At 39.7% G+C, this 17,899-nt stretch overlaps 1 protein-coding gene across 2 annotated transcripts in view; it reads left to right on the top strand.

The window, feature by feature from the left end:
* The first annotated feature begins 9,553 nt into the window (after positions 1–9,553).
* The window catches only part of LOC134642943 (kelch-like protein 29), a 264,213-nt gene continuing 255,867 nt past the window's right edge, over positions 9,554–17,899 (top strand). For both annotated transcript variants that reach the window (XM_063495042.1, XM_063495041.1), the window contains exon 1: positions 9,554–9,818. The gene's annotated coding sequence lies outside the window, so the exon portion shown is untranslated. The remainder of the gene's footprint in view (positions 9,819–17,899) is intronic.

Below are 17,899 nucleotides of genomic sequence, written 5' to 3'. Positions count from 1 at the left end.
TAAAAAAATTAATCAGCAGTATTCAAAGTTAAGGAATTAAAAAGGAAACCCCAAGTTAATATTTATTAGGCGTTTCAATTTAAAATGTCCAATGTTGCTAAATTTTGACTGGAGGATTCTTTCATCTTTTCTTATTAAAAATAAAAAATGTATCTAATGCAGATGGCCCCGCCCCTCCCTGAGCCTGGTTCTGCTGGAGGTTTCTTCCTGTTAAAAGGGAGTTTTTCCTTCCCACTGTCGCCAAAGTGCTTGCTCATAGGGGGTCATTTGATTGTTGTTTTTTTTTCCTCTGTATGTATTATTGTAGGGTCTTACAATATAAAGCGCCTTGAGGCGACTGTTGTTGTGATTTGGTGCTATATAAATAAAATTGAATTGAATTGAATTAAATGCTAATAAACGTGAGCTATCGTTTGGTAGCTTTCGTAGTAGAAACCATAATGACATCATTCTCTCAATTAACTCTTCAGAAGCTATTTAGTATCAGCCAGGAAAGCACAAAAGCCTCCTATGCTTTGAAAAATGGCTCCATCCAGCAAATAATAGTGCATTAAACACTGGGGAGCCAGGAAGTCATGAGTGTGTCAGGACGCAAGTAGTTGTGGGAAATAGGAAAGCATCATTCCAGCTAAGTGTTTGGAATATTTTTATGCAAGTTTGCTTGTATTTGACATGTCCCCCCTAAAATGTTTGTTTTTATCGAACATTGCCCCAATTATCTGGTCAGTAAACAGCATAATCAGAGCCTCAAGATGACAGAGTAAATTGGAAAGTGGTCTTGCATGCTGTCTTTGCCTTTCACACTCTTTCGTCAATACCCAATTATCCTCTCTGTTGCTTTTCCTACTGATAGCGCATGACTTAAAATAGGCTTCTTTTTTTTGCAGGATTGTTTTCTAATTGCAACAATCCAGAGTGACTTGATGCATTGATCAACCATTAATGGCTCTAAACAGTGGATAGACGCACGCATAAACACTTCTCTTCTTGCAGGTGTGCTGCAAAAAGATATTTCTTTGGCTCATTTGCCATTTTTCTCAAAAATGGCTTAAAGTGCCAGTGGACTCTTCCACCAGTCCTGACATCTGTGGCTGACTGTAGGTATCATTGACTTTTATATGTGCCTCAGCTCTAAGTCTCATACAGTAATTATTAGAAAATACATCCTCGAGGGATGCCAAGCACGAATGAATTGGTTTTGCAAGGTCTGATGTCCGGGATAATTACTTTCACATTTGTGAAGGACACTGTGTGTTAGAGGTTATGTGATGCAATGATGTATGTTTTGCAAGAAAAACATGTCAGTTATCAGCATATCATCAATATAAATGTCCAGGTAGAAAGCAGCTTTTGCAGTACAGGGTGAATACGGTACTCTGTGCTTTAAAGCATTTTTCTGTCCCTCAGAAATCAGTTTTTCACAGAGTGACAAATGAGGGAGACATGAAATAACATTCTATTTTTGTCTCTGCAACCTTTAGTGGAGCAACTTGCGCTGCTAAATATCAACTGAGAATCACGGAGCAGTTTCAGTCCATGTGGGCTGACTTGTGGCCCCCAAAAGCTTTAAATCATCTGGCTCAATGAATCAGAGTCTTGACTGAGCCAAATTGCCTGACTGCGCCCTGTGGGAGAGATAATTGGGTGAAACAGGTTGTTTTTGTGCCTTGCTGAGGTACAAGAGAAGCAGCAGAAAGGAGAAAACAACACGGACTTCTTATTTTTTATAGAATCTCTGAAGCGTGCAGTGTCTAGTTTTTGTTCAGGTTGACTTTAGTGGGGGTTTTTTTTTTTTCAAAAGATAGAAAACTGTAACGCCCTGCAAGATTGGCGAGAAATACTTTTTTGGGGTTGGTTTGCAAAGATAATATGTGGCATACATGTTAAAGAAAAACTGAAAGGAATGGATAGAAGGATGTTTTTTGTTTTTTTTTAAGTGCACCAGTTCATTACACATTTTCTTGAACATGAAACTGTCAATTTGGAGCTGCAAAAACAAGATGTGACTGTCCCACTCACATATTACCACCTCTGAAGTTGATATGTGCTAGAAAACAGTTTATCACATATACAGCACATTTTTTTTAATTGGTGAGGCAAGATAAACAAATGATTAGAGACAGAACACTGACAGACGTTACGTGCAATCTCAAGCATTAACGACTGAACGCACTAGCTGTAAAGGGTGAATTGATTGGTGTGCAGCTTTGATTTTAAGAGAGAGCAAAATAACGTTTTCCCTCCTCACATCTGTATAATAATAATAATACTAGTAATAATAATAAGGAGAAGTAGAAGAATAGGGTATGTTACAATTGTTTTTATGCATTGGTTGGCATGCTGGTAGCATGATTAGCACTGCTGCTAACCGCTAACCAAGGAGGGCCAGAGTTTGAATACTCTGGCTTCCTCCAGCAGTTCTAAGCTGTAGGTGCGACTCTGTGTGTGAATAGTTGAGACCTGGCACTGAGACCCTAAAGTTTGATAAGAGGAAGAAAATAGATGGATGAAAGTATTAAAGCAGGAACATATTAACACATTTTAAAAATTAAAGGTGGCACCTGGGTACAGTAGTTATGATAAGCAGTTGGAGAAGCACATTTTGGCTTATTATGGGGGTCTCGGTAAACGAGAGGGTGTAGAGAGGAATCAGCTGTGCACGACTACAGGAAAGGAGATGAGGGCTAATTAAATGGTTATTTTGAACATTGCTAGGTTTACATGATCCGGTATCAGGTTTTTCCGGTGCTACATTGATAAATGTGTTCTGTGCTTGTGCTTGGATTTTTACTGTTCTTTGCCATATTACTGCTTAAATGAAATCTTAAAGGTGAAACAAGATTGCAAGTAGGATGAGAGATGGCTTCCCTTGATCTCTGATAAAAAACTAAAACCCAAACAACCAGAATAAAAAGCCCAAATTCAAGGAAGTAGTTGTCTATTGCAATGGGGCAGTGTATACAGGTGCCTGTGAAGTTCATTTTATGAGTGATAATGTGTCATTTAGGTACTGAATTTGCCAAATTTTTGAGTTGCATAATATTTGCCTGCTGATGTCTGAGCATTGTATATTCATATATATTCATATTCATATATATTTATTGGTAATGCAAGAGTATGTACATTTGAAATAGTAGTTTTTGGGGTTAAAGTGAGAAGCAGCGAGTACAGCTGTGGAAGCTGTTTATATTAAATTTCTTTTTTGGCGACCTCATTTAATATATATGTAGTGCACTGCTATCTAACTAGCAAGCTGCACTACGAATACGCACCATGGTTTGGTAAGTATTTAGTAGTATTCAAGTAATGGGTCCTTTTTGAGCTAATTATCAAACCAAGTAAGAAAAGAAAAGTCATACTACGACCCGGCCGATTATTTCTGCTGTGTTTTAAATTCCCACCGCGCGATGAAAGAGTTGTAAACAGATCAAACAAAAGCACCAACTCACAAGTGCCCGCTGACAATCAGACACAATGAATGCGAGACAGCTCTGTGGAGTTGTGATGTAATTAGACTTGTTAATTGGAAAGGAGCCTTTCGCCACCTGCGGCAGGAAAAGTGTGAGGATTGTGGTCATCTCTGCAGAAATAGTCCTGCTAATTGTTTTGGTTTCCAGGCAGCCATGGCGGAGGAGGAATGTGACAATTTGAAGTTGCTCTCAAGTTACACCTAAAACTGCTAAAACCTGCCCGCATTAAGGGACATCGTGAGCAATTTGCTGGGTTTATTGTCACAGGAATGGCAGTTTCATTCACATTACATCCAGATAAAAAGCCACTTGAACATCACTGCAAGAATGCCAGCCATTCAACCATCTACTAACTCCTGTGTTCACTGGCAATAAGCAACACCCTAACAGACGGGAGAAATGTTCGACATCAAAAAATCTGTTTTATACAAAGACAAGAGAAGAAATCCTTTGATACTCTCAAAGGGTGAGCAGCATAAATGTCATTATAATTTAACACAAGCCAAGTGCTTTCACCCAAAGGCCCTCCATTAACAGCATTTGCATTTCTGAAAACTTGGCATTGCTCCTGTAATGCCTTGTCACAGGAGAGAATGGCCTCTCTAATATATATTTTGCTCAGCTTGATAATGTGCATTCCTATTTGAAGACGCTCTAAAGCATATTGAGTTCAGCATGCGAGCATGAGTTCAGTTTTTACAGATAGCTATGCTGAGAGCCACAGCAGCCAATTAACCATTTGTAAATTCCTTGTCGGTCCAAGTTTCATTTGAAGAAAAAGTTTTTCGGAGACTGAACCTTGGCTGTTTCATTTCCAGCCAGATATGGATTTCATAATGGATAAACACAGACAGACTGTCTGCTTCATTTCCTTCTAATAGGATAAACGTGCGGACTCTGCCCTATTCTGTAATTCTGCTTAAAACAATATTGCCAACATGAGTCTCCCTTACCAGGGTGGAGCCCACTTTATTTTCAAATCTGTCATGGCTGCTGAAGACAAAACACAACTTTGTACTTTTTAAAAAACTTGTTAAAAACAAACATGTTAAGTCAGTTTCTCCACGTTGGTTTAATCAGTAGAGAGAACTTTAATTGAAGTCAAGTTAAATAAATGTAGAGTACATTGTTAAAAAAGAGTAAAAGTTTTTAAAAATACACACACAAGCCACAGTTTCACCCACTGAATTTGATTACATTTCGCTTACATTTATAGGGAAGCATATCAGTCACATCTGCACAGACACACAAATCTCACAAGGCTTTATTATATTTTCTAGTTGGATGGTTTTTGAGAATAGTGCTTATAGGCAGGGTGTGTACATTTTTGTAGTGCGAATATACCATGTGGTAGGAGGTATGAAAAATCTTTTTTTTCCCATTGAACTTTCTTCACAGCAAGTTTCTCCAAAGAAAGTCAGACATTTATTAAGAATCTTTTTTCCCCCAATTGTTAAAAACAGCACATTTGCAAACTAACTTGTTTTGTTGGGGCGTTCATAGACTCACATTGACATTATGTGGACGTGACACAGGGTTCAGTGCCAGCCATCATCAAATACTGCACAGTTTTTGACAAGAATATATACACTGACCATAAAAAGAAATAAATAGTGGCACTGGGGCTGAAGTGCAAAGACTATACGCTGATATATAACCTAAAGTAAATAATAGATTTAGAAGCTGATCGATAAACTGCGGAAGTGAATGAAAGCATCGGTCAACAGTGGACTAACTCCCATAAAGTTTTTTTTCCTTCAATCTCTGACTAGAAACAAAAGTTGTTTGGAGGGCATGTCTTTGCTGAATTTCTATTCGGTTTCCATTCCTTTCACCTGGATTATACCGAAAATAAATCTACAAACAAGATGAAATGATATGTAAACTCATGGAAGCAATTTGCTTATTTTTTGTCCACTTCCCCCTGAGCCCAATTACTGTTGTTTACAGGTTCCAGATTTATGCATGTAGTGGGTACAGTAAGGCATGAGTAACACAGTGCCCTGCAGAGCCCTAACACTCCAGCTAAGTAAATGCAAACTAACCTGTGAAAGGCAACAACATGACTACACAAAAGAAAACGATAAAAACGTTTCTTTATTTAAACATGTTTTACACCTACAATTACTGCTGTTTTTTTTTATTCAAAATACATACTAGACTTGTAAAAAAAATTCATTCACTGAATGCATGCAAAAATGTTTTTAATGTCACTGAACACACACACAGAAAAAAATCCATAATGACCTTCCAGCATATTATAATTCAAGTGGTACACCGCTGTACCTATTCTGGGCTCTGTTTTCTGGCATAAGAAAATCTAGCCTGAGGCTGGACAATTTGGCCAATCATTGGGCCAGATCAGGTGAAAAGCACAAAGTGTCCTAACCAGAATCTTAAGCTGCTTTAGCTTTATTTATTTTTAGGCATATGAAGCACGTGTGCATGCTGGTCTGGTGGGAGAGTCCTTGAAGAAGACAGCTGCAGACATATGTAACAGAGGTTATTGTGAGAAAAGAAGAAAAAACACGATTGGTATTCGCGGTGGTGGAATGTGATTTAGAACTTGTACTTAACTTATTGCGAGGAGAACTACGGTGCGAGATTGTTACCTTTATTTTGCTAATGGAGTTGATTTCACCTTGAAGTATGACGGCTATGTCGAACTGAATGAATGCGAGCAGCTAGACTTGTAACAATATGACACTTTCTTATAATGAACTCGTGTAACATGTTTTTTTCCTGTTTGTGTTAGCTTGTTTTCACTCGCTTTCTGAACATATTTTTCTTCTTTCAGACAGGCAACTTTGTTATGTGCTTGCAACTGTGGATTTACAGCAAAGAAAGCTTGCACCCCTTGGCTCTGTTGCTGAATTTTGAAATTATATATTAGCAGAAGCATTGGCTTATACAAGAGGAAGAATCAAAAGTCGTAGGTTTTATTTGCACTGTAACGCCTACCTGTAGACTTGCTGTTGCCACATACAGTTGACTTCTGCCCACAAACACACGAGCAACTGCAAACCTTCATGCAAAGCCACTTTGTGCATTCATACGTTAGCTTGTGCAATATATATTTTTTAATCATTCCCCTATTCATAATAATTGCTCCATACAAATGAAAAAATGAAATCTATTTGTTCAGATATTTGTTTTTTCACACGTTTAAACATTTAAATTAATTTGGACATAAACGTTTGTACAGATTCGCACTTTGAATGTATCGCCCACCTCCAGCGTATTCACCCAAAATGCCTTCACACATTCAGATGTAGTGATACACAGCCAAAGTACTCACGACCCCATTTTATTTCCATAAGAACAAAACCTCTCAAACCACAAAACACCATTAGGTTATGCTGGTGCCGTTAGTGCAGACACAGATACGCTACAATTTTGTTAATTATCAGGCAACAACGGGCCATTGTTCCTACTTCTTACAGATCTTGCACTGCAACTTTATCAAAGCTGGCATTAAATTCGGAGATGCACAGCACACTCCTTCCACCCCCATCTTTCTCCCTTGCTGAACTCTGAGTCATGTTAGCCCATCACCATTAAACAGTCGCTAAGAGCTTGCTCCATCATTGTACATCGTACCCGGTTTTCCCCTCTGGGAGACTCGTTCCCCCCCCCCCAAAAAAAACAAAGATCTCAGATAGGAAGCTTTATTTGCACAATGTAAGAAGTTCTGATTAATTCAAAGTACAACCTGCAGGCTCCGATTTGGCTCACTGGGCTCCACAACAAATTAGCACACACCATTGCACACCGTCTCACACGCTGCCATAGCTGAAAGGCACAGCTGAAAGACTTCTGAAATTACTGCAAAATAGAATTTGACCCCTGATAAGGCCCACTATCTATTCTGCCAAGTGTGACATTTTGATGCAACGCTGGATGTCTCTGGAGTGGAGAGCACTCGAGTATTTTACCCAGGCATTTTGTGGAGTGCATACGCTTAAATTGTATTCCAGTGATCATGATATTTGTGCTCTGCCGAAAGTAAAAAAAAATTGTGTTCGTTTTTTTTAGGGTAACGCCGTAGGATTTTACACACTACATGCAAGTCTGTTCTCTTGTCAGAGGTTACTGCGAAGCCATGATTCGTTTTTGGAGTGGTGGAAAGCAACTCACAACAACTCGGAGTGAAATATTTCCCTTTTTTTCATCTTAATAAATATTTTTTCAAATGAATAGGTTTGCACGCCCACGGAAGTGTTTTAATTACTCAGGCTGATTAGACCTAAGGTGGAAATTGGGTTGAGCTATGCTGGGAATAAGATGATGTCAACAAACTTAATCATCAAGTAAGAGTGATAACTGTGCTCCAGTAGGGGGTTACAGTAAAGTATGATGCATTATTACTAATTAAATACCAAACACTATGATAAGTAGTTTGTAAATACTATGGATATACTTTCCAACTGCTATATATAACACTCACTTTTGATTCATATAGCTGATAAAACACTTCATCCCTTGAAAAAAACCTATATTTTAATGCTTTTCAGCTTCTTTTTTGTTGTTTTTTGCTACAAAACATCCAAACCTGGTAATGTATAACAAATAATTACAGGATTCTGATACAAAATCATAAAGGAAAACATTTGTTGTGCTGTATTATAACCATAAACAGTCATAATTCTTATTTTAAGGGACATTATTCCAGCGTATAAGAGCCTGTAACAGCAGTTAGTGGTAGGAAGATTCAGTGGCGCTGACCCTGAAAACAAAGCAACTAAATTCAGCCATGTTTCCTTTCCATATCTGGGTTTTCCTGCTCCAGCATGTTAACTCTCCTGCATAGATACTCTTTATAAATTACTTTTAGGTCCTGTAAAGGGTGCAGGTGTTTTCACTTGGGGCTGATTAGACCCCTGCTCTAGCTGAAGATGAGTTACATCAGGAAAAAAAAACAGATGTCACCAAACATCACACTGAACTGCCTTGATAAGAAAATGATAGAGTTGTCAACCTAAAGAGACCGTACACGCCCACGTGGTCTTGAGAGGAGAACTAATCAAGCAAAGTAAGTGAAAGCATTTGTACAGTGCAGGCAGGAAAGGGGAGCTTGATGACAGCGAGCCAAAAAGACTGTAATGGATTCTGCGCCATGTGCCACTAACAGGGAGATAATCCATCAGGTAAGAACAAATAATCACGTTGGGCAACAAATTGAAAGTTTTAGAAGGCTGTAAAGATATGGCCGGCATTAAAAGGTTCTCCGCGGATAAGAAGGTTTCTGTCTGAGTTAATTGCACCACAAGTAGCCGGTCCCCAGAAGAGGCCGAGATAAAGCTGAACTATCAAAACAAATAAATCTGCCGAATAGGAATTCATTTATCGTCCACACCTGTGTTTTTCCTGCCGCGGTGCATCAAAATGTCCTCAGTGAGAGGCCGGGGCTGTCTTTACTTTCTATAATTATTTCTTCCCACCTTTGCTTGATCGCATCACATTGCTGATTGTGCTCATGGAAAAGTGGTTAGGGAAGCAAAAAGGACATTGATTTTAGGCAATTTGGATCAAGCCGGAGAGGGCCCTGTTGATTTTCATTCTAGCCATCTAATCACTGGCTGATTTACAACCGGGACGCTAAGTGAATGTAATTACCAGCATTTAACCGCCAGGTAGGACGGGGAAAGCTACAGCAGTTTTGAGAAGGAAGAACAGCCAGCATTAGTGCACCTTTCATCTGTAATTTGGACTTATTTGGAAAGATTGTTTGGGAATATTTCAGCTGTAACCACCCCAAACACGTTTTTTTTCTTTTCTTTTTTTAGTGAATAATAAAATTAGAACAGTTTGTTTTCTTGCTTGCTTGTCTAAGTAATAGAAGAAGAATACGAGTGAACCTTTGGAACTCCCTTCATGGCTGATAATGATCCAAGGAACCTCCTGCGAGGACAGCTCCACTGATGCTGGAGTGCAAGCACAGCTCTCTGCGGGTACGTGCGATGGCATACAGTGGCGGGTGGGAGGCGCTGTAGGGCTTGTGTGAGAGAAACAAAGTGAAAGGGGAGGAGCAGCATCGGGAGTAAAGTGGCCACACGGTGTGCCAGTCCGTCCAAGCAGTCGCTTACATCTCAGATCCGCCGCCGCGCAGAGAGCGCAGAAAGCCCGTCTGCCAAGTCCTGTCCACTCCACTTGGTGACGTGCAGAGCCGAGCGCAGGCAGGCCACTTACAGACCGGCCCACAGCCGCTGCCACTGCACTGTGCTGCTCCTTTTGCTGTAAAATGCAACAGCGGTCTTTGCGGGATAAAGACAGCATTCATACATAATCAGCGCCGGAGCGAAACAAGGACAAACGCCGGGGGACAGGAGCAGCGAGCGGCCGGTGGAGGTAAGCGCTCGGTCAGCGGAGGTGCGAAGAAACACCGCGCTGACTCTCGCCTTTGCTTCATTTTTTTTACACGCTTTTGTGTTAAGGCAGGAGTTCACTCGTCCTATCATGAATGAATGAGGGGGATCATCAGTTTCACTGCCAGCCCTTAGCTGAGGACCATAGCCTACCAAATGGTGTGTACGGCGCTCACGTTGTGCGCAAGCGCTCCCGTTAAGAGGAGGGCGAATAAAACTAACTTCACGACTCAGATCGAGGTTTGGGAATTTAAAGAAGGAGTGGTCGGCGTCAATGTCAAACAGTTTAGGACTTACAGTTGGTCACTATAGCAACGCTATCAAATATATATATATATATATATAATTCAGGTGTAATTAGCTGGTCATGTTCTGACAAACTGCCTAGAAGCCTTTAATCATGTGCAAACGACCGAGCAGAAGAAATTCATTTCAATGTCACTTACCCCAGTTGTGCTTCTGAATTTACAGCTGCACAAATCCCACTACTGCACAGATTGTAACGGAAAGATTTATTGTGGCTCTGGAGTGGATTTGAGGAAAAATAAATAAATAAATAAAATTCTGTTATTATATTCCACAGATGCGTGTAAAGTTGTAGCCTGCACTAGGCAAGACTCATCCTTCAAACAGCTAAGCGTTGCTCATGACAAGTCCCATGTGTTGTTACAGTGCAGTGCTGTGAAGTGAAGTGGAGCACTGGCTGTGAAGGACACTGTGTTTTGCAGAAAGTTCCCGATGATCATCGAGTCCATGCTGTTTTACGAATGCACCTTCTGACCGGGCAGGAGCTGTTGTCCTGTGCAAGTGTGAAGGCACTGTAGAGGCGAAAGCATGGATCACAGAATTATCACATTTTGCGTGTAGTCCATATTTAGCATGATTTATTGTGAACTCTCACATCCAACAGCACACTTGTCGATCCTCCTGGATGGTCCCCCCGGTGCTGATCCCTGTTTACGAGCCTGACTTACTGTATATAAATAGATGTAGCCTACAGCCACCCAACATGACTGCGCGTGCGTTGCTATTCTGAAGATGCATCCAACATTTGTTATTGTATTAATGGGCTGAGCATGTGGGGCAGGAGCAGGACACACTTCCCTGCTGATGACATTTGAAAACCTAGCAGGCTATCACAAATCAAGGCAGGGATTAAGGGGCTTTAGTGCTAGTCCTCTCTGAAGAGACGGGGAGCTCTGGACTGGATAAGGTAAGACAATGCATTTGCCTGAGAGCTGCTGTGTTTAGCGGGGGTCTTCTCTCCTCGTGCTGCATTCGAGGGAGAACTCTCGCTCTGCACATTTAGGATAACCAGTCACCGCAGGTGGATGATCACACAGCAGCATCAGCAGCATTATATGGAGAGGTGTTAACACACTCTGTAGTGTGTGTTAAGCTACAGAGCCTTATTGTCAGGCAAGCCTTACCTCTGTGGAAGTATTGTTGTCTCTTCAGTTTGTCACAAGCTTCTTTGCAATAAACTCAATCAGGGATAATCCTTCTATATCAAATGTGATTTAGGTTGGTCTAGGGAACCGCTTTGGCCGGAGGAATTCATTTAGAAATTACCCAGAGGCATTTATCCTATTAGCAAAGGCCAAGCGAAAAATGACTCCTGTTGTTATGGTCAGCAAATTACAAAACTGCAGCTCAAGGCCATTTATTATAATTTTTTTTTCCACCATGTTTTCCAAGAAGGAGAACACGGGGTAAAGCGTGTATAATTTGACCGGTGTGGAATGTGTGATCTAAATGCAGGCTAAGGAGGTAGAAAAGATGAAATGCTGTACAGTTTTTTTCTTGTACTTGGATGGAGTTGTGATGCACTGGGTTTTGCCTCCGGTGATCAACCGTGTATTTCAAGGAGTCGAGGAAGCAGAAGCTGTGCCAAACTTGCCAATAAATATGACCGCAAAAGCCAAGCTCTGAGTTATTTTCATGTAACAGCAGTCAGATAAACATAATAGCTATTCGGCAGCAGTTTGGATAAGATGAAGCAATTTCCAGTGTCTCCTTTTTTCTTTTTCTTTTTCTTTTTTTTTTTTTTTTTAACTAATGTACATGTAATGCCTCTGTTTATCTGCAGCCTGCTCACCAAAGCAAAATATTAAAGTGTGAATGTAGCTGGCAATTATGCTGATTCTGTTGGAGCAGTGGATATTAGAAGGCCAATCTGGACCAGCCCGCCCCCAATCAAAATGAAAATGAAAAGCAGTTGTGCATGTTTTTGTCTCTTTGGCACACAATGAACTCTATTTTCTCCAAGGTTAAAGAGGGTATCCTTTCTTCTGTAATCACATTGCTCTAGCAGATTTATACTGTGCTCTCTCTGCGTGTTCATAGAGGCTGCTTTGAGTATGTCAGTAATTTTTTATTTTTTATTTTTTTTTGGGGGGGGGGGGTACACGTGCACCCCTTTAGAAACACCAGTATATTCAAACAACAGTATCCACACACTGGGATCTGAAATGTGAGATTTTGAAATGTGAAATCAGATTCTTGTAGCCTGTTACACAATCAGGTGACAGTGAGTTGAATTTAGCAATATTATCTGCAGCTTTAAAATCTTTTTAATTTCTTATTAACAAATCTTTTACTGAATTAATGTGACATAACTGTCATTGTTACATGATTTATAAACTTTTGTTTACATATTGTTTATTTTTTTAAGCACCCATACAGGGTATTAAAAAAATTATGTTCCAATTTCAAAAGACTGTTTTTTGTTGTTGTTTTTTTTTTAAAGGAAAAGGAAAGGAAAATTGCAGTAAAATTTAAAGTACATGGCTGAATATAAACTTTTACATACAAAACTTAACTATTGCTCAAGGCATACCTCTCCGGACACTCGCATATGTCCATACAATAGTCAAACTTGTTGTTATGCCACCTTCCAGCAGCCACATGAAAGTCACGAATCCGTTCTTTCTAACGGTATGTGCTTCGATTGTTACTGGTGAATGGCTTGACCTAAAGCACTTTGAAATTGAATTATTCTTTTTGATGCACTTCATTTCATAAATATATATTTTTTATGTTTCTGAAATGTGATATTATTTTTTTAAATAATAATAAAAAAAATAATTATTGGTTTTGTTCGTTAAAGAAATCATTTATTACAGGAAATATTCTTAGTGGTTTCTTTTCTTGTCGTAAGTTAGAAAACAATATTAATGTCTCTCCTCTGTCAATACAAACATAAATCTATTGCATGCTACTGCTTACTGTATTTACTGTAAAGACTTCCTTCAGCAAGAAAGCTTGCAGTACATTATGTATACATTTCGTGCTAACCCTTTGATGCTAGTGGTGAATAATGTTGACTCCTTTGAACACGGTGTACCCAGCAGTTTTCATAATATTGCTCCTGTTTTTTTTGCTTCTGTTTTTGTGTTAATTGAACCGTTATTTCAATTCACTCAGGAAGCACTGTATTAAATTGCCATAGCCACTTAGATGGTACTCGGGTAGCTTTTTGTACTCTTAGTGCATTTATTTCCTTTTTCTTAGGTTAATTTTTCTGGGTGTTGTGCTGCTAGCAAATTGCAAGCATGGAATCTCTGTACAGGTTGAACTTGACCCCAAGGTCAGTTTTCTTAGCAAGTTTTCAGTTTTTCTTTTCAAGCAGTCATGCTGAAACAACGGGAGCTGCAGTTAAAAGCAGCACGGAGCAAGAATTTAGTCCTCATCATACCTGGCATGCTTCATCACATACATCTGGAGTGACGACTTTATAACAGATTTTACTTCCACGTTTATAAAAATAATAAGAGTCCTGCATTATTATATTATTATATTAAATGTTAAAGTCCTGCCTACATAGCTCAGTTTGGTACTGGACCTGTTACCTATTATTATGTCAAGCAAATCTAGACCCACTCTGACAGGCTATTGCGAATTGTGGAATTGGGCTTTCGAGGTTGACTGGCTGCATTAACACGGTCGGTCTGCATATAATTAAGACAATGAGTCTCTCTCCTCATTTGACAGAAACATATGTAGTTTTGTTAAGTTTAGAATGCTTGGTTTTGCTGTTTGTTGCTGGAAAAGGAGCTAGTTAGTTAGAGCGGGTTAGTTAGAGCAGGCCATCTTTCAATGTGTCCAAGGACACGTTTGTGTAAAGACTGTTTAAAGAATGGGGAGGTATCCCCATCTAGACCACCTCCAAATGTGGTCTGAGCAATGGGGCATTAATCGAGTCCCTTCAGGAGCAGTCCACCTGTAGTTGTACCACCCAAGACCAATGTTAAGGTCATGTATGAGCAGAGCCTTAGATCATTTACACCCAGTTCGTGATAACAGCCGTATCCAAGCTCCACCTGGGCTCCACTGTATGCTAATGACTCTGTGGCTCATACGCAAGCTTGCTTTAACTCAGTGCTTTAACAAATATTAAGTCTCTCATTGATCAAGATGGGTTTCAGCTTGTGTTGGCCATGTTTGTTAGTGTATTCAAGCTTGATAGCAAGCGTGGAGAGAATGCTTGATCTGTCTTGAGTTGGTTTACCGTGTCCTGCTTTGATATCAATACGATAAAGGCGTTTTCAGTGACAGGATGACCAAAAGGCCTCGTTTTCCTTCCAACACAAAGCACAGTGAGGTTTTTTGTTTTTTTTCCATTAGTTGTTTTAAAAGTAACACTTGTTATTAAAAAAAAGTAGCTGTAACGTCTTTTTAACGCATATTTTAAAAACATTTTTGCTGTAAATCTGAATACCATCTCAGGAAAAACTAAAATCCTATTCTAAATACTGAGAGGGGAGATGCCTTTCAAGGACAAAGATGAAGATGGATCAGATACTTACCACATTAAGTTTTTTTCTTTGCCGATAGTACTGAATTATTCTCCCGCAGCTTTTAGGGGAGCCTTTAAACTTTCCTTATTGGTTTTCTGGGACAGTGATGTCTTTGTTTAAATATGCCGCTGAATATTTAGCATAACTGGCCATTACAAAGCATAATATACTTGCTAACACACGGGGCATAAGGCCATGAGCAAATGCCGTGCTTCCCAAGCTCTTTAGAGATCAGTGAACTATGAAAAGCAGTCTCTTCAGCTGCCCTCTTGAACACAGTCGCTCAAGGGCTAGTGATGCTGGTATCATATTTCTAAAAAGCCTGCAGTTTCCCTTTTCAGAGACTCAAATGGTCTCAAAATGCACTAAGCTCTGAACCTCCTGCATCCATGGAGATTTGATTTAATAGATCACTTTCAAAGCTTAGTTTCTGTTGTTGTATTTATGTTGTTGATTATGAAAGTTAGGAATTTTGGTACTGTTTAACTGAATAGGTTCTTTAATATACATTTATATTTCAATTTTATTTGTATATTTTTTTCACATATTTCAATATTAACACCTAACATTAGGATTTCTGTTAGTGTAATGATTTTAGGTCTTTAATCTGCTGACTTAAAAGTGTTAAGTTGTCATAGTGTTGCTGTGGCTGTAATATGTAGTACGTGGCATGAGTGTGTTTGTTGTCAAACAGCTATGCTTTCCAGGAAGCTGAACCACCCTACACAAAAGGCTGTGAGCCATTAGGCCATAACACCAGGGCCAAGGGCTGCACTTAAATTCTAAATTTACCAGTAACTTTAGCTCGGATTGCATTTGTTCAATGTGGCATTGAAAGTATTTGGTCCTCCTGCCAAAAAAAAAAAAGAGAAAAAAAAGAAAGCATTGTTAGGAAAACTGAAGACCATTCCATTAATGCTAATACCCACATAGAGTGTTTAAATTCACTTGACATGTTTGGGGACACAGGGTGAGGATTTGGTTTGGACTCAAGCCTGTGAGGCTACATCTCAGGGCTGCTGCACTCTGGGAGGCTGCTGTGTGGTGAGTGGCTCCGCAGGGGGCAGGTTAAGCCTGTTAGCCCCATGCGATGATGTCGTAGGTTTGCACCATCAAGGGAGGGAGCGGGCTGTGAAAGAGGTGGACATGGAAAATCTTTTTTTTTTTTTTTTTTTTTTTTAAATCTTGTAGACCATCACAACCAACAGAACCACTGCTATTTTTCCTCTTGTTTATGCAGGCCCCCATTAAGCCTGTCTAGAGGAATATTTCTGCACCGCAGCTGACGGCCACAGCTCCCCAGGCATCCCTTTTATAAACCTTACTCATTTTAATAAGGTGCACTTCACTATCTTATCTCTGCTTTGGAATAAACATCATCTATAATGTAATACAAAACCTATTCAAGCTATGTCCAAGTTGTTAAAAAAAGGAGACTAAAGCAGACATTGTTTGGGAAGTGCACCGGGCCTTAAAAGGACACGGACACATTATGTAATCATTTATTTGAAATTGAATAATTGAATCTGCCTTGAGGAGAAGCCAAGCTTAAAGAGAGGCCTGTTGGAAGAGGTTTTGAGGTGGAATGTCAGACTCAAACCAACTCTGTCTGCTTGAGGCAAACCAGACTTCAAATTACTTCAAGAGGAAAACAAATTTCACCGGTCACTGAAGTCACTTGAACTCATTTCACTTGCCTTTTGTCTCAGAACCATGGGAAATTACAATAAAACTATTTGAGCTTTGCCACTGTCATTTCAGTGGTGCCACAATGTAACTGCAGTATATAGTCTATGTGCTGTGTGCCTGTGCCGCAGGGTGGATTTTTTCTTTTTTTTAAAATTGCCATTTGTCTTGGTATTAACAAGAAAACATACTAAAAGCAGGGTTTACCCAGTAATCTTCTGAAATCCTTACCTGAGTCTAGAGATGCCACTCCTACTTTGTCCTTCACCATGCATTTATTTTGAAGGGATCTGTTTGAGGGGAAGCCTCTGAATCATTTATCTGCAGTGAGGACTAAATATGTAAATCGTTCACAATTAATTGTAGTATACATAACAGTGACTTACAGCCATGTCTGATTTGCATACTCCAACTGCGCGAGTTAAAAGGTGGCTTTTTGAGTTAAGAGGGTACATAAATCACGTGTTTACAGGTGGTGTGATGTGCATCTGTAATATTGTCCTATTTACAACCTGTTTGCATTAGCTCGGATGTATTCTTTCAAGGGCCACAACAGCTTATAAAGTATTGGCACCATCCCAGCCATCCTAATGCTGCGATGCATGCACTCCACTGTTGATTAATTCACGTTGGCAGTAGATTTTCTCTGTATAAATACCTGCAGCACAATGACCAGGGTCATTAATTGTATTTAGTAATTACCGTATGACAGCCAGCAACAAATTAAAAAGGAAAGGGGGCTGTTTTTATTCATTTAAACTCTGTGTAAGTGGGTCACCACATTATCAAAATTGGACTATTGACATTAGCGCATATTCTATTCAATTTTCAAATGAGTTCAGGTTTATTTATAGGGCGCCAAATCACAACAACAGTGGCCTCAAAGCACTTTATGCCGTAAGGTAAAGAATTTAGTGTTTGGATAAAAGCCTGACAACCAATGAGCAAGCACTTGGCAACAGTGGGAAGGAAAAACTCCCTTATAGTAGGAAGAAAACCACTGTTAGTACCAGGCTCAGGGATTGGTGGCTATCCGCCGTGACCGGTTGAGAGGCAAGGAGAAAGAGAAAAGAGAGATGCAGACTCGTAGGGTGTACTTTATATACTTTATACTTTTGTTTTAAATCTACACCATAGGTACATTGTAACTGCAAACCCCTCTGAAACCTTATGCCGTAACATGACATGAACGTCCCTAGAAATCATATCTACACGTCTTGTTAATGCAGCCCACAACTATTGTAACTGGCCTGTTCAGCACTGTTGATGTCTCCTGTGCGTTCTGGCTACTTTTTCACCACGGCTTTTTAATTTATCAGTGAGAGAATAACAATCATTGCCTCAATAAGGAATGATAATCATTGCTCCAATATAAGGACTCACAGATGGTAGCGAATTCCTGGAGGGAGATCGCTGAAACCGTCAGAATGGACGTGAGGGAATTTACAAAGAAGTGGAAAAACTTAAGGGACAAATATTTTTGCCCCCACCCCCCCCCCCCCAGAAAAAAAGGAAAAGAAAAAGAAACTGACCACAACAAAGAGCAGGGACGCAGGATGGGAAAAATGTACCAGCATTT

This window comes from Pelmatolapia mariae, linkage group LG15 (genome assembly GCF_036321145.2).
Source record: "Pelmatolapia mariae isolate MD_Pm_ZW linkage group LG15, Pm_UMD_F_2, whole genome shotgun sequence".
Classification (NCBI taxonomy): Eukaryota; Metazoa; Chordata; class Actinopteri; order Cichliformes; family Cichlidae; genus Pelmatolapia; species Pelmatolapia mariae.
The sequence above is the reverse complement of the archived record's forward strand: the minus strand, read 5'-3'. Positions and strand labels throughout refer to the sequence as shown.